Source organism: Mustela putorius, unplaced genomic scaffold (assembly GCF_011764305.1).
Source record: "Mustela putorius furo isolate JIRA1106 unplaced genomic scaffold, ASM1176430v1.1 tig00003962_pilon_pilon_pilon, whole genome shotgun sequence".
In the NCBI taxonomy this organism is placed as follows: Eukaryota; Metazoa; Chordata; class Mammalia; order Carnivora; family Mustelidae; genus Mustela; species Mustela putorius.
The window spans coordinates 17,773,553-17,789,242 of NW_025422106.1; the positions used below are offsets into that span (position 1 = coordinate 17,773,553).

Sequence of the window (15,690 nt, forward strand, 5' to 3'; positions counted from 1 at the left end):
GGCCCATTTTTATTTTATTATTCAGCTCATTCTTGGCTGCCTAATAAAAGCCTATAGTTTACTCTCATGACTTCTACGTGTTCTTTGGAATAATCTCTTTAACTGTCCAAAAGGCAGGAGGATATTCTGTTGGGAATTCATGTTAGACCCAATAACCCATGTCCTCCCAGGCAGAAATGGAATGTGGAGGTCTTAGTGACCAAAGGGGCCCCATAGGTATGTTATCATTGTCCCATATAGATATGGGACATAAGTCTTTTTTATTTTAAAATAAAACAAAAGCCTTTTTATTTTAAAATAAAAGAAATACAGGGGTGCCTGGGTGGCTCAGTCGGTTAAGCATCTGTTTTCGGCTCAGGTCATGGGTTCCAGGGTTCTGGGATCGAGCCCCCGCATCAGGCTCCCTGCTTCTCCCTCTCCCTCTGTCCCTGCCCCGAACTCCTGTGCTCTCTCTCTTTCCTTCTGCTCTCTGTCTCTCAAATGAGTAAATAAAATAAAATTTAAAAAAAAATGAAATCAGACATTTCTCAAGAAGCTCCAATTTCTTATGGTGAGAAACAATATTTCAAGACCACCATCTGTGTCCTAGAGGTGCTCATTGTTTCTAGGCCTTTTCACTGGACCGAGCTAGAAAATATACACACTCCAGGTATGGATACTTTCAACTCAAATTCAGAACTCCTGCATTTTACCTAATCTCTTCCCTCTTACATCTGTATCTCCTTTCTGCCAAACTGGGTCTCCTGGTTTCTTAAGGATGCAAGAGATAATAAGGTTAGAATTCCCCATGATTGATCATTTGCTTTATATCACATTATCCACTCAACAATCTCAGAAAAAAACAACAACAACAATACAAATGCTACTACCACAAATACGATTACTGAAAATGATTGGAAAAAACATCTGCACATGGGGCACCTGGCTGGCTCAGTGGGTTAAGCATCTGCCTTCAGCTTAGGTCATGATCTCAGACTCCTGGGATCATACCCCCCAGCATCTATCTGGCTCCTCGCTCAGCGGAGTGTCTGCTTCTCCTTCTCCCTCTGCCCGTCCCCCTGCTTGTGCTCTCCTGCGCACGCTCCCTCTTAATTAAATAATAAAATAAAATGTTCTTTTTTAATCTGCATATGGGGGACGCCTGGGTGGCTCAGTTGGTTAAGCGGCTGCCTTCGGCTCAGGTCATGATCCCAGCGTCCTAGGATCGAGTCCCACATCGGGCTCCTTGCTTGGCAGGGAGCCTGCTTCTCCCTCTGCCTCTGCCTGCCACTCTGTCTGCCTGTGCTTGCTCTCGCTTCTCTCTCTATGACAAATAAATAAAATAAAATCTTTAAAAATAATAATAATAATAATCTGCATATGGTCCCCTTATTGTTCCCCTGAACTCGTGTAATTGCATTGTATCTAATTTTCAAATCATATAGACTTGCAGACTATGCTCTCTGCCTTCTGGTCCTCATTCAGTCTTATTCTTATATTAGCTGTGCCATCATGCTCACTACAAGCCCTTCAGACCAGTGTCTCTGGTTATTACGCTTATCTGAAGCTTATTATCTAGTAAATCCCTTGGGAAGAACTCCTGGGAATACTCTTCCTTGAGTTCTTACATGCGTAGAGTAGTTACCTGTGCCCTTTGTACATGTCAACCAGTTTTCTGGATATAAAACTCCCGAATTGTATTTGCTTTCCTTAGGTACCTTAAAAACATTACTTCATTGTCTTCCAATATAAAGCATATTGTCAGAAAGTCTGATAACCTAATTTTTCTTTCCCTTATAAGCCATTTCCTCTTTTTTGGCTGCATGCCTAAATAATGGTCTTCTGCCTTATTATTTTCTTCTTAAAGTGCAGCGATTTTACCAAAATGCCTTGCTATCCATCATTCAGGCTCAATTTTTCAGGTACGCTGTGTGCATGTGTTCTTTCAATAGGTAGGTGCAGATCTTTAATTACTGTTGTTGTTTTAGGAGAGTTTCCTTAAATTATAATTTCTAGTATTTGCTCCTTCCTCGGCTTTGGCTTTGCTTTTCAAGAGCCCCTGTTGCTACATATAAGTAGTCCATGCCTCTTTCATATTTTCATTTTCTCTCAAATTACTCTTATCCTCTTTTTTCTTCTACTTCTTTTGACTGTTACAATTTTCTTCCTTTTGACCTTCTGTTATCTGGAAGGCCTTATTTATTATGTCTGTGTACTCTCGTGTTTCTTCGAGTTTGGGTCTTCCTTTTTGCAATGACTTTACCCCTTCTTTTCTTCTTTTTCCCAATGTGTCATGTAATTTCTGAGGTTATGATTCTAATGACACTCACTTAAGTGGATGATGATGTCATTTCCTTAATGTCTTTTAGCTCCTTTGGAAGTAAGAGGTTGCAGTTTTTGTTTGCTTTGTAGGTGTCTCTTTCTGGAATACTTTCACTGCCTAGAAAGGTGTTACTTTGTTCCTTATTCTCTTTGTTTGAATACTAATTTTGTGTGACTTTCACCCTCAACATTTTTATGATGTTTGTTTTTAAGTAAACGCAATTTTCCTGAACTTTGTGGAAGAGGCCCTCATTCCGGGAAGTTTTCTAACTGCTTGGGGCTCCCTCTTGGGTTGTTTTGTGTTGTATTTAAAAATATGTGGGACGCCTGGGTGGCTCAGTGGGTTAAGCCTCTGTCTTTGGCTCAGGTCATGATCTCAGGGTCCTGGGATCGAGCTCTGCATCAGACTCTCTGCTCAGCGGAGAGCCTGCTTCCCTCTGTCTCTCTGCCAACCTCTCTGCCTACCTTTGATCTCTCTCTGTCAAATAAATAAATAAAATCTTTAAAAAATTAAAAAAATTAAAAATAAAAATATGACAGCTCACCTTCTGAGATGTCCTGGCTCTGCTCCCCTGCTCCACTTGTCTACAGACCTTCTCTTTCTTTTGATTCTATTATTCCTCTTCTGCTCAGTTTTGCTCCCACAGCCAGCAATTTCTCATTAGTGTGTGGAACCTGTGTTGGGGATCCCTGGCTGGTCAGTTCTCAACATTCACAGGGTCTGGACTGCTCCATCCCTTCAGAACTGGCCACAGACCCCTTGCATTCAGCCACTAATAGTTTGGATAGAACCTTCCAGTTTCTTTCTTTCTTTCTTTCTTTTTTTAAAGTTATATTTAATGTAGGCTAACTCCTACTTAGCATCTTTTAGAATGCAGTATCCCAAAGGATGCAGGGGAAAAAATTATTTTCTAATAGAAATTAAACCCATTGTCATAAATAGTTCTTTTAAAAGTAGTTTTGTTTTGTTTTAAAGATTTTATTTATTTATTTGACAGAGGAAGAGAGACCGCAAGAGAGGGAATACAAGCAGGGGGAATGGGAGAGGGAGAAGCAGGCTTCCTGTTGAGCAGGGAGCCTGATGTGGGGCTCGATCCCAGGATCCTGGGATCATGACCTGAGCCTAGGCAGACGCTTAACGACTGAGCCACCCAGGTGTCCCTAAAAGTAGTTTTATTTTTTTGTAAAGATTTTATGTATTTGTCAGAGAGAGAGAGAGAGAGCGAAAGCACAAGCAGGGGCGAGTGACAGGCAGAGAAGCAAGCTCCCTGCTGAGCAGGGAGCCTGATGCAGGACTCGATCCCAGGACCCCAGGATCAAGACCAGAGCTGAAGGCGGACGCTTAACTGACTAAGACACCCAGGCATCCCTAAACATAGTATTAAAAGACAGGAACACAAACACCTTGCAAACATACAATTTCCTAGCAAAATCTTTAAGTCTGTAATTCTCATGTAAGTCACTTTCATTCTTTTTCAAATAAAAATATCATAGAAAGTTTCCATTCTCTGTAATTGAGTCTTCATAAGTTATACAGTAGTATTGTTACTTCAAGTAAAACTTCATCAAATACTCAACTTTGGCGTAATATTCTTAAATATTTTTACCTTTGAATAGAATGAAGGGGAGGCATCAAGTCCTACATAAGCTAATCTTAAATGAAGGTAATTCTTGGTCTGAGAGACTTGGTCTAATTTTTTTCTTGTTGATCTTGTTCAAGACTCTTGAAATCTTCCAAAGAAAGACTGCTTAAGGCAGTGGGTAAAATGTGTTCTGATGTGCCCTTGGGTGATACAGTCTTTGCTTCCAGATTCTCCACCAGGCGCGTGGCTTTGATCCCTCCTCTGGTTGCTCTGTGTTCTTTTTGTAAGCAAGTTTTCATTGTCTTGCATAAGCTTGTTGGTTTTTTTCCCATTCAATTACACTCTTTTTCTTTCTGCCGCCATAGGATTCCTAAAAGCATAGCTGTGTTATGTTATGCTTTTAGTATAACTGTGTTATGTAGTTCTGGCTGACTACTAACGTTTGATCTTAAACTAGATGGTCCTGTTGGAGTACAACTGTTGTTTTCCTTCAAAAGATTCCTTGACTTGAGTTTCATGGACTTTCAATAGGTACAGAAACCTAAACTGGTTGGAATTGCATCCATTGTAAGTCGTCTAGCTTGTCCTTTGAGTCAGAACAAGAGACTTCAAAGTGCTTTGAACAAAGAAAAGTGTTTTCCTGGCACAAAATTGTTGTACCTAAGTGGGCGAGCCCATTCTTTTCTTCTTCTAGAATCCAGAGGGAGCCTGTGGAGGCTGATGGTCACGTGTGTGTTGTGGGTGGCCGGCCTTTCCCTGCCCCTCATTCAGCCCTGTTCTGAGCCTGTTTGGAGGCCCTGGCTGCCCCGCTTCCTTCTGACAAAAGCTGGGCAAGCGAGGCAGCGGAAGGGCCCACTGAGAGGAGTCGTGGAAGCCGGTGGGAGAGACAGGTGTGTGTATGGGGGATGGGTGGTGCCAACCTTTCCTGTCTCTTTATCAATATGGCGGACTTGAGGCAGCACAGCAGACAGTCTTGAAGCTCCAGTGGGACACAAGCTGTCCCCTCCTGGCCCCCAAAAGGGAGTGGGACTAGTGTGTCTCTGTGGCAGCCTTCTTTGGAGCAATTACAAAGGTGTCTCTTTCCCTTCCCCCCATTACTATGAAACTCTCCCACCTAGGCAGAACTTCCGGTTTTTCAACTGCTATTTTCCAATTGCCACCCACCTCCCTGCTTTCCAGGGAACCTCTGTTGGCTGTTTGGGTATGGTTATTTCCTCAGGGCCATCAGGTACCTGACCACTCCCTCTTCTGCCTCCCACGTAGATGTTGAGACTGCAAGGGGCTTGGGCTTTGGTGATTTGTCCCCACCTACTTGTGTGTTTTAGGCTTCATGGGAGTAGCTCATCATCCGGCTTGATGTCACTGTCTGTAGTTTTGGTCTCTAGTTGCTCTGTTTATCTTATGGGAGGGAATTGCTGAGATTCAAAGACCATGCTGCTTTCATCATTTCTATGTATATGTGGTTTTTTGCTTGTTTTTATGTGGACTAACTGGCAATGATTTTCCATTAAAATTCAGATTTTTGGTTTATCTTGAGAAATTTCAATGTCTAGTTACACTGCACCTGCATTCCCACTTGGCAGCAACTGGCTGGGAGTAAGCAGCAGCCTCCCCCGTTAGAGGCATGTGGGCTGTCCCATGCGTTCAGTGCCAGCACACCCCACCCCCCGCCATGGTTTCACTGGCCAGATGACGCATTTACACAATCTTTTGAAGGCATCTGCACTGTGATTCCTGTTCTGGGGCCATTAACAGGAAGGGGGAAATACCCAGGAGCCCCTTACCTTCTTACCCAGGGTTTTATGCTGATTAATGCCTCACTCCATATAACACATTTCCCCCATAGGAACCTGGGGGTCCCTACTCCCTTTTTAAAAAAAAGGTTTATTCATTTGTTCTACAGAGAGAGAGAGCATGGGGTTTGGAGGAAAGGAAGAGAACAAGAGGGAGAGAATCTCAAGCAGACCCCACACTGAGTGAGAAGCCCCATGCGGGCTTCGATCTCACAACTGTGAGATCATGACCTGAACAGAAACCAAGAGTTGAACCACCCAGGCGCCCCCCCAGGGGGTGCCCTACTCTTCATGTTTGTGTCCCTTCCAAGTGTGTCTCTCCGAATCCCTGCTGACATTTGGGTTTCTCCTTCTCCAAGTCTCCTCTGTCCTGCTCCTAGTCCAGTAAAACACTTAATCAGATGCTAAGGCTGCCTATGGTCACAGCTCATAAGAGAAGGTCCCAAGGCCCATCTGAGAGTCAGAAAGGTTGATCACATGGAAGCCAGTTTTAACAAGACACAAGCAGGAGACAGAAGGAAGAAACAGGCCAGTAACCAGGGTTTCAGTGGGTCAAACAAAAGAAGACAAAGCAAATCAAAGTCCTGGTTCTGGAGATGGGGGCTGGAGCAACCATTAGGCTGACAGTGAAGGGGATGGTCATCCACATTTGGTGAAAAAGGAAGAGTAGGAAGAGTAGGATCTGGCAGGGTGGGGTGCTGGGAAATGGTGAATTCTGCCCACGGTGTGCCTTTCATGTACAGCCTGGTACTCAAAGAGGTATTACTGCCTTTGGGCCACTCCCCTAAGCTGTAGATCCAGGGACCATGCTTAGACCCACAAGGAGATGCTTACAATTCCCTAAAAGCCTCAAGCTTCTACACCTGTACATTGTACTTCCTGCTCTTGATGTCCCTCCGTCTTTGCCCAGGCAGCAAACAAAACATCTCGGATCTCACTTCCTCCAAAGACTTCTTGGGCCAAGTGCAATGCCTCCTCTGGGCTTCCATGGGTCCCCAAGTGCAGTACTCATCACATTCTATTACCTCTTTTCTTATTTGTTTCTACCAAGCTAAGAGCTCCTTGAGAACAAGAAGAGGATCTTACTGCCTTCTGTATCTCCCACACCTAGCATGTTACAGGGGCTCCAAAAAAAAAAAAAAAAAAGATGTCTATCAGTGCTTCTGAGCTCTGTAGGTATCACTCAGATGAAGCTGGTACTGGTGCCCATTCTTAGGAGAATCACAGGAGACCAGCCCAGTCATCGCTGGCATGCAGCGCCGTGAGAGCTGGGTGAGCTCACAGCCTCTGCCTGTCTCATCAGCGTCTTTCATCTCCTAGGACTCCCTTTACAATCATTTTAATTACTTTATTGCAGGTTTCATCAGGGAGGTAACATGAAGGGGAGCAAAGAGACTGTCGGGCCCCTGACATATTGTTCAGAGATGGGAACAATGTCCTGTTAACCATGGAAACTCGAGGATGCACAAAGGTTTTCAGAATCAGCTGTCATCATTGCTCATGAAGTTTTCAAAGAGCATATTCAGAGGCAGGAATGGGGTCTGGGTGGAAAACACAATGGCAGGTGGAAAGAAGCTGGAGGGCTGTCCATCACTGGAGCATGGGGCATCTCAAATGTGTAGGCCGGCAGAGAGGGTTTATGGGTCAAACCTGTTGTCTATAGAAGGTGGATTTACCTGCTTGGTCTTGGACCTCTCTTATCCCCCCAGCTAAGGCACTCAGTTCCTTTTGATAAGTCTGTATCCTTAGGGAAATTTAGGTACCCTGTGGTCAAAAGCTATGGACACTAAAGCAGCCTGGCTATAAGTCCACAGTGACCCAGGTCTCTGATCCACAAACTGGGTTTTTGCCGTCCTCCAGGATAGAACCCTCAGCATAACCCTAGCTCTGGAAATCAAGGTAATACCTTGTACCTAAGCCTTCTTTGTTGACCTACCCAGTGCTCTAGTCAGTGGTTCTCAATCTTGGCTGCATACTGGAGTCATGTGAGGGTTTTAGACAAACCAATACCTGGACTTTACCCTAGACCAAGAGAATCAAAATCTCTGGGCATGGGGCTTGAGCTTCAAGATTTTTAAAAGCTCCCTAGGAACACTGGCTACATAATGCTTTGCAACAGATCACTTAATGCCTTAAAGCAATAGGTAAGCCTTCTTGGACAGCTTCTATGCGTCAGGAATCTAGGAGTGGCTCAGTGGTTCTGGCTCAGGATCTTTCATGAGGTTACAGACAAGATGTCAGCTGGGACTGAAGGACCTGTTTCTAAGAGGTTTTCTTCCACTTGGCTGTTGGCTGGAGGCCTCGATGACTTGCTACTTGTACTTACCCTTCAGGTATTCACTTGCTACGTGAATCTCTCTGTAGGGCTATTTGACCATCCTCACAACATGGCAGCTGGCTTTCCCCGGGGCAAGTGATCTGAGAAAGAGGGAGCAGGACAGAAGCCATAGTGTCTTTTGTGACCTTGCCTTGGAAGTCACACCCCGTGGTCTCCACAATATCCCCTTGGTTACACTGGATAGCATAGTCCTATTCAGAGTGGGAGGGGCTACCTAGGGATGTATATGCCAGCAGGTAAGGCTTTGGGGGGTTCTTTTGGAAGCTGGCTATCATTGCAGGTGTCTTTAAAGTACAGCCAAGGTTGAGAATCATTGCTTCTGTTCCCTTTGGGGCTGAGGCCCAGCCTTTGTCTTGTTTAGCTCAAAGCAAACACTAAAGATTTATTATGTTTATTCTCTTCACACAACAGCCAGAGTGGTTTGGGTCTTTTTAACTATAATGAATATTTTTGTACATAATTCTTTGTTCTGCTAGTAGATTATTCCCATGGGGGTAGATGCTGTAACATGAAAATACTTGTTCAAATCTCTTTTTTCCCTTGCAGGGAGGTCCAACTATTTTGTGGTGTTTTTGGTTTTTTTCCATCTCTGATTGTTTATTTTATTTTTAGCATGCAAATCTAGTCATCACACTCTGTTCAAATTTGAGCAACGGTTTCCTGACAGTCACGGGGTAAAGTCCCCAGTCCTTCTCTTGGTTGCTGGGCTTCTGGGTAACCAGCCCCTTCTCTTGTCCTCAATCCCAGCCTCACGTCACTCCACTTTCCCCCTTGCTTACTGCATTCTGGCCACACAGATTTAACTTCAGCTCCTAAAACACCTACTGTGCTCCGCTCCTCAGGGCCTTTGAACAAGACATTCCTCTAAGTCTGACTCCTATAACTTGTACTTACCCTTCAGGTATCAGCTCCCAGGCACTTCTTCGAAGAGGTCTTCCCAGGCCAGCCTGATAGGTTCTCCCATAGCACCCAGTACCTTTCCCTTAGAGCATTTATTGCAATGTGTTATAATGTACTTATTTGTCTGATGACTTGATTACTTCCACTAGACTGGAAGCTCCATGAGAGCAGAGATCATATACATTTCTCCGCTGCCTGCCTCCTAGTATGTAACATAGCCATTTGCACACAGTAGGTGCTCACTGGGTGCTTACTGAATGAATTTTTATAAATTGAAAATCAAGACCCAGAGATATTTAGAGACACGCCCAAGCCCCCTGCCCCCACCCACCGCCACCACCAGGCAGGTAGCAGGATACCTGCCTGGGCCTGATGGCAGATAGGCCAAATTCAAAATCTCTCCCTCATATCTAGTGTCCCTAGAATCCTCTACCCCTGTTCCTGGAATCCTATCCTGTGGTGAATTGTCTACACTACCTGCTCTAAAGCTAGCTCCAAGGGTTCCCCATCAATGGAACAACCAAGTTTTTGTGGCACGCAAGGGACGAGCCCTTCACCCGAAGGGGACAGTTGCCTTTGGCTGGGCTCTGGTGTTGCACTGGAAAGGGCTCTTATCAAGGGAATCCCGAGCCTCTGCACCTCAGCTCTTCTCATACAGAGCCTCCATGCTCTTGAAACAGCCCTGGGAGTTCTCATTTGGCCTTTGGGGATGCTGCCAGGAGGCCTGTCCACAAAGATGTGTGCACTGGCTGTCATTATTTAATGATCCCCCAAACCAGTGAATTGTCTCTTCCTGCCACTCTCAGGGACTGTCTGGCAGAAATGAGGGACTCAGCTCAACAGGAGCCTCAGGAAGCCTTCACTGTGCCCCAGGCACTAGGCCAGGTCCTCTCTGTGCTGCTGGGGGTGGTGGGTTGTGGGATATTGGGGACATCAGAGCCCTTACCCTCCTTGCTCCCTCCGGCTCCCGCGTCCCTGTGCTGCACCTTCCACTCCCCAAACCAGCTTAGCTGGTGCCACACCTGACCCTGTTTCCTAGGGGAAGGCCAGGGTCTGAGAACTGTACCCACCAGAATATGCCAGAACAAGCTCATCCTGGGAGTAATTCCACCCTCTTCTGCTGCTACAGAACCCATCAGCAGAGCTCTGTGAATGCCCAGAGAGATGTTAATGGCAGACCTATATATGACAGACCCAACAAGGAAACAGACTATTTTCCACTTGGCCCTAATGGCACCTAAGCTCAGGAGAGAATACCAACCATGCCCACTCAACACGGGCATGCACATACACACACACACACACACACACACACACACACACACACACACATGCGTATACTCCCAGACTCAGGCCCATTCAGCCTGGATGGCCTTTGACCTCTTCCTTACCCATGGCATTGCCATATTAATCCCAGGCACCTTACCAGGACACTATGAAGCTCAAGTTCCAATCCAGGTGGCTCCCAGATGCCCTGACCATTGGTTTATCCCTTCCTTGGTAGTTTGTTTACGACTCTCCCCCATCTCTTCTTTTGGATCAGTCTATCTGCCATCCATCTCTCAGTGTCCAAGTCCCCCTCATCCTTTAAGGCACAAATCCGGCCTCCTCCATGAAACCCCCATGGCTGCAGTTGGAGTGATGCCTCCCTCCTCTGAATACCCATCGTATTTTAGTTCCACCTCCTCTATGGCTCTTGAAACCAACTTTCTGCTTTCCAGTCATGATGTTTTTATACACATTTTAGCAACTGCTTTCCCTCAACTATTTCCTACATTTAACTGGTTTATAACTGCCTGCCTGCACTCCCCAGAGACAATGTTCCATAATAGCAAAGTCATTGGCTTCGGCGTATGACAGAATGGAGTCATACGCCTCCTTCTCTCCCTTCCTTTCCTCCTTTCATAAATATTTCTCAAGTCCTCTGTGTGCCAGGTACCTTGTAGGACCCTAGCCAAACAATACACAAAAGATGTTCAGCCATTGTCCCAATGGACTTTCAGACTAATGGAGTTCTAATCCCCAGCCCTTCCGTTACTGGCTGTGTGACCTGGGAAAGTTGTGCAATCTCAAAGCCTCAGCTTTCTCAACTACAATATTGAGTTTTAGAATAATTATCTCCTGGGTGTTCTGTAATAGTTAAATGGAATCATGTATAAAAAAAATATCTTGCACTTAATACACTCACTAAATGTGCACTTCTTCTCCGTATGCTTCGTTACTGGAGAGAACTCTCAAACACCATAGAGACTCAGAGTATATGCTGGAAGGGAGAAAGTGCACACATCTTTGTATACGCATGTGTGTGTGTGTGTGTGTGTGTGTGTGTGTATGGAGAAAGGAGAGCCAACAAGAAGGAAGGGGAAGAAGGAAACCATCATGAAAGTTCATCCAAGAACTGCCTCTGGATTGCCGGCACCTCCTACCCCCTGCCTTCTTTCTTTCCCTTATGGACTGTAAAAGGGGAGACTGATTGCAGCCTAGGAAAAGCAGCTCTGGACAAGGACACCAGTTTCCCCAGCCTCTTTTCAGTTTATCACACATGCAAATCCAGTCCCAGAGCCAGGGCTAGGAGCCCTTCCGTGGACTAATTAACGAATTAAAAAAAAAAAAAATTCCTCCAGTGGTTTTCAGGGTGCCTAAAAGCTGTTGCCCCCAGGCTCCCCACTGAACCTCTGCCTTCATATTTATAACCCTTGAGTTTCTCTCCTTCCTGGCTTCCCAGACAGTGGTGCAGACAAAAGGACCGTTTATAACAGCTTTTCTGACAGCTGGACATTATTTAATTAAAACTTCTGGCAGCCGCATAGTGTGCTGGAGGCTATTTAAAGTTCTCAATGGCAGGAGGAGAAATGGGGGAACTTACAACCCTTGGGGGGTGGGGCTGAGGAGACCTAGGGTGGGCAGCGCCCAGGGCAGACTCTCAGATCCCTTACTGTGAAGTGGCATCTCTCCGAGCCCTGACTTTCACCATTGGAGTCTGGGGGGGGGGTGGGGGAGGCAGGCATGATGTCAGTCCCCCAAGGCATCTGCTTGGGGAGGGGAGGGGAGATGTTTGGAGAACCAGCAGCTCCAAACTGCATAGAGTACTCATTTTTCCAGATCAGCCACCCATATTTTTCAGAATAAGAAACTAAGGCATAGAGAGGAAAAGGAACTTGTTCAAAGCTGCATGGTAAGTGCTACAACTCTGGGGAAACCATTTGAGTATCCTGGGCCTTATTGTTGCCTTTATGTTTGAGCAAAACCTGTCTTTCTTACTTTTCTACACAGTAGCCATATACCTGCCAGTGTCCTCTTGAAGGGCTCAACCGCTGCGCATGTTATCCTAGGTGTGAGCAGAAATGCAACCACAGATGCCCATGTTTGATCATCTGGTTGATCATCTCAATCCCAGCAGAGGCAGTGGGTTTGCATTTAGCTGCTATAGCTACAGTTTGCTAGACTTCAGGTAGCAACAGCTGGAATGAGGGGACAGATCTCCCCCATAACAGAGCAGGAGTGGAGAAAGGCAAGTCTACCATAGGGCACTGTACCCTGGAAGAGGAGGAATTCATAAGGCCAAGTATGAATGCAAATCATAATAACAATGACCATGATAATAGCTCCACAGATTGAAGGCTACTATCACCATCATTGCTATTACTATTAGCATATTTCCCTTTCAATATTTCTATAAAATATATGATTTATAAGATTTTACAGATGAGGAAATAGAAGCTCAGAAAATTCACTACATGCTGAAGTTCTCCCAGCCACCAGTAGGACCAGGATTTAAACCCAACTCTGTTTGATTTCAGAGTGTATCATCTCTGCTCCATCTTGGTAGTTTTCAACCAGAGCTGCACCCTAGAAACTGACTCTTTAAAACACGCAAGGGAGGCGCCTGGGAGACTCAGTCGGTTAAGCAACCGATTTGTGATTTCAGCTCCTGTCATGATGTCAGGGTCATGAGCTCAAGCCCCAAGTCAGGCTCTGCGCTCTGAGGAGTCTGCTTCTCTCTCTCTCTCTCTCTCTCTCTCTCTCTTTCTCTGCCTTTCCCCCTGCTTGCTCTTGCTCTCTCTCTCTCTCTCTCTCTTTATCTTTCTCTCAAATAAATATTCTTTAAAAAGACATGCAAGGGCTTCCATCTTACTGCAGACCAATGAAGCCAGAATCTCTCAAGGTCAAGACCTGGAATCGGTACTTTTGAAGAGGTGTAGCCAGAGTTGAGAGCACCCTGTGAGCACCACACTAAGAGCTCCTGCTGGTGTGATATACAAGTATGACTCACTCCCACTGCTACCTCCCCACTGCTGCTTATGTTGTCCCAGATGGCCATGCCAGGCTGCTGCTTGGGAACCACGGCTAAACCCTACTCTGATGACACTTGTTGACCCCAGCCCTCTCTGGGGCTCCCATGGTAGCCCTGATGGGGTCAGCGTTCTGCCTGTAGTCTCAGTTCCTGCTCCTGTCCCAAGAGATCATCATCCCAACCTATCATCTCTGACCATGCGGCAAATCTCAACAGCCCCTACCAGCAGGCTGATAGTATCCACTAGGATAAGTTCCTTATGGAAGTAAATTCTAGAATGGAGGTTGGCATGCAAGAAGTTTATCAGAGCGTACTTTGGAGATCAGCATCTATGGAAGGTGAAGGAAGGTGGGTAGAGTGAGTCTTAGTGCTGAAGGAGTATCTGGGTGGAACATCACAGCCTCCACTCCAGCCCTTAGCAGTGGGATGGGTTTGCATGGGAGCTGAGGAAGGATCTTCCCCTCCAGAGAGAGAATGACTTTATTGGAGCTCAGCACGGAGCTGCCTTGAACAAGGCTTTCATTAACCTTGCTCTATAGTTTCATTGCAACCTTCCTTCCCCCCTGGGGGCTTCACTTAATTTCCCTTAGGGGCTCAGCTAAAATCAATTAGAGGGTCTTGGTAGATCCGCAGTCCCAGATGGTCTTCAGCATCTGGGTCTGTATCTGACTGCCACACCTGACTCTCTCTCCCACAGTGGCCCTCTAGGGGGCTACAGGAACAGCTTTAGTTCCCTTCTTTCTTTTTGGATTTACCAGCATTTGGGAGTCAGTCACCAGCTCCAACAGTTGTCATTGTTTCAGCCTCGGGAGCCGAGACAGGAGTTATCTGCCTTCCTGAGCTCACAGTGAAGTGGGGAGGATAAAAAACAGAAGTTTGCAATAAAATGGCCATACTGCCATGAAATTGGCATACACACAGAATGGCTGCAGTCAGGAAAGGGAGGGATTTTCTCTATCTCAAGGCAGGGAGGGGGAGGCTGCCATGTTGGAAAGAATTAAGGAAGACACTGGAATGCTGGAGATTTCAAAGAAGGAGAAGATATTTGCCCAGCAGATGTGATGAGGAGAGCATCCCAGGATGGGGTGTTTGCAAAGTTTGAGAACCGAACCACAGCATGTTAGCAAGCAGTGTGTGCTCCTGGAACATTACCTGGGTGATGTAGGGGGTAGATTGGGGGGCTCAGGAGAGGAGATTGGAAAGATAGGCAAGGGCAGAAAATGGAGATCCCTGTGCCCATGCAAAGGAATTTGGATCTCACCCCGAAGGTAATGAGTCCCCACTGAAGTGCTTTCAGCATGGGCTGTTGTGTCTTTTCAGGGTATGACATAATAAAGAGGACCCCTTGTCCCATTTTCACTAATCTATCTTCTGCTCTCTTGACCTGCCATAAACTTAAAAACAAACCTCACTTTGCCTTCTATTGCTCTGGATTTCTTTGTCTACCTCGGGTTGGGTATAAATAAATAAGCCATCAGGCTGACCAACTCTTCCCCGATGTCTCACATTTATGGTTGTTGGGAATTCTTCCTGAAGCAACTGATTCACAGGCTCAGTGAACGTCATACTAGGCGGGTCCTGGGAAACAATCTCTGAAAGCCCATCTCCTGGCCTCCCTTTAAGGAGGAAGGCTCTGACCCCTGTAGAAGGGAAATGACTTACCCAAGTGCACACAGATGGTTAAGGACACGGATGGGACTTGCCCAGTTTTTCTTTTCCGTATATCAGGTCAGGTTATTTCATTCCTGTTCCGGGAAGAAAAGTCAGCCCAAACAAACTGTGCTGTTTATCTTCCAAGCCCTTCCCCTGAAATCTCTTCCCCTGTGACTCTTCCGCCCAGCTACGGTCCTCTCATGTAACCCCCAGCACACAGACCTTTCCTGTTGACTGAGACACAGTCCAGAACCCTACCCTCCTCTTCTCTCCAGGAGAAACCTCTCTGCTTTTCTTTATGCCCTCTGGCTCCCTCAAAATGACACAGTCCCATGCCCCATTCCTTCTATTATATTAGTGATTTCCAAGGAAAAATGGAAATGCCACTAAACTAAAAGGTAAAAACTCTGCCACTTCCTCTGACATTGTGCAAGCACCTTCATTTCCCCCTGTGTAGCTGAGGTTCATTTAAAACCTTTCTTCAGGAGTGCCTGGGTGGTTCAGTTGTTAAGCATCTGCCTTGGGCTCAGGGCATGATCCCAGGGTTCTCAGATCAAGCCCCAAGTGGAGCTCCCTGCTCGGCGGGAAGCCTATGTCTCCCTCTCCCAATCCCCTTTCTTGTATTCCCTCTCTCTCTCTCTCTGTCAAATAAATAAAATATTTAAAAAAAAATTCAGCATCCCTTTTAGCTCTGCTACTCTGAGATTCTGATATATCCAGCAACTTGTTGGTGTGAGCTCTGTCAAACTTAAAAGAGTAGATTATGTGGGTCTCTTCCTAACTCCCATTTTGTATCAGTAGCTTGAAGGCAGCTGTGGTGGGAATACT

General features: G+C 45.9%; 1 protein-coding gene and 1 pseudogene across 1 annotated transcript in view; one reads left to right on the forward strand and one right to left on the reverse strand.

The window, feature by feature from the left end:
- ASIC2 (acid sensing ion channel subunit 2) overlaps positions 1-15,690 on the forward strand; it is a 962,539-nt gene that overhangs the window by 578,470 nt on the left and 368,379 nt on the right. The window lies entirely within an intron of this gene.
- On the reverse strand, positions 3,992-4,651 carry LOC106005290 (annotated as a pseudogene).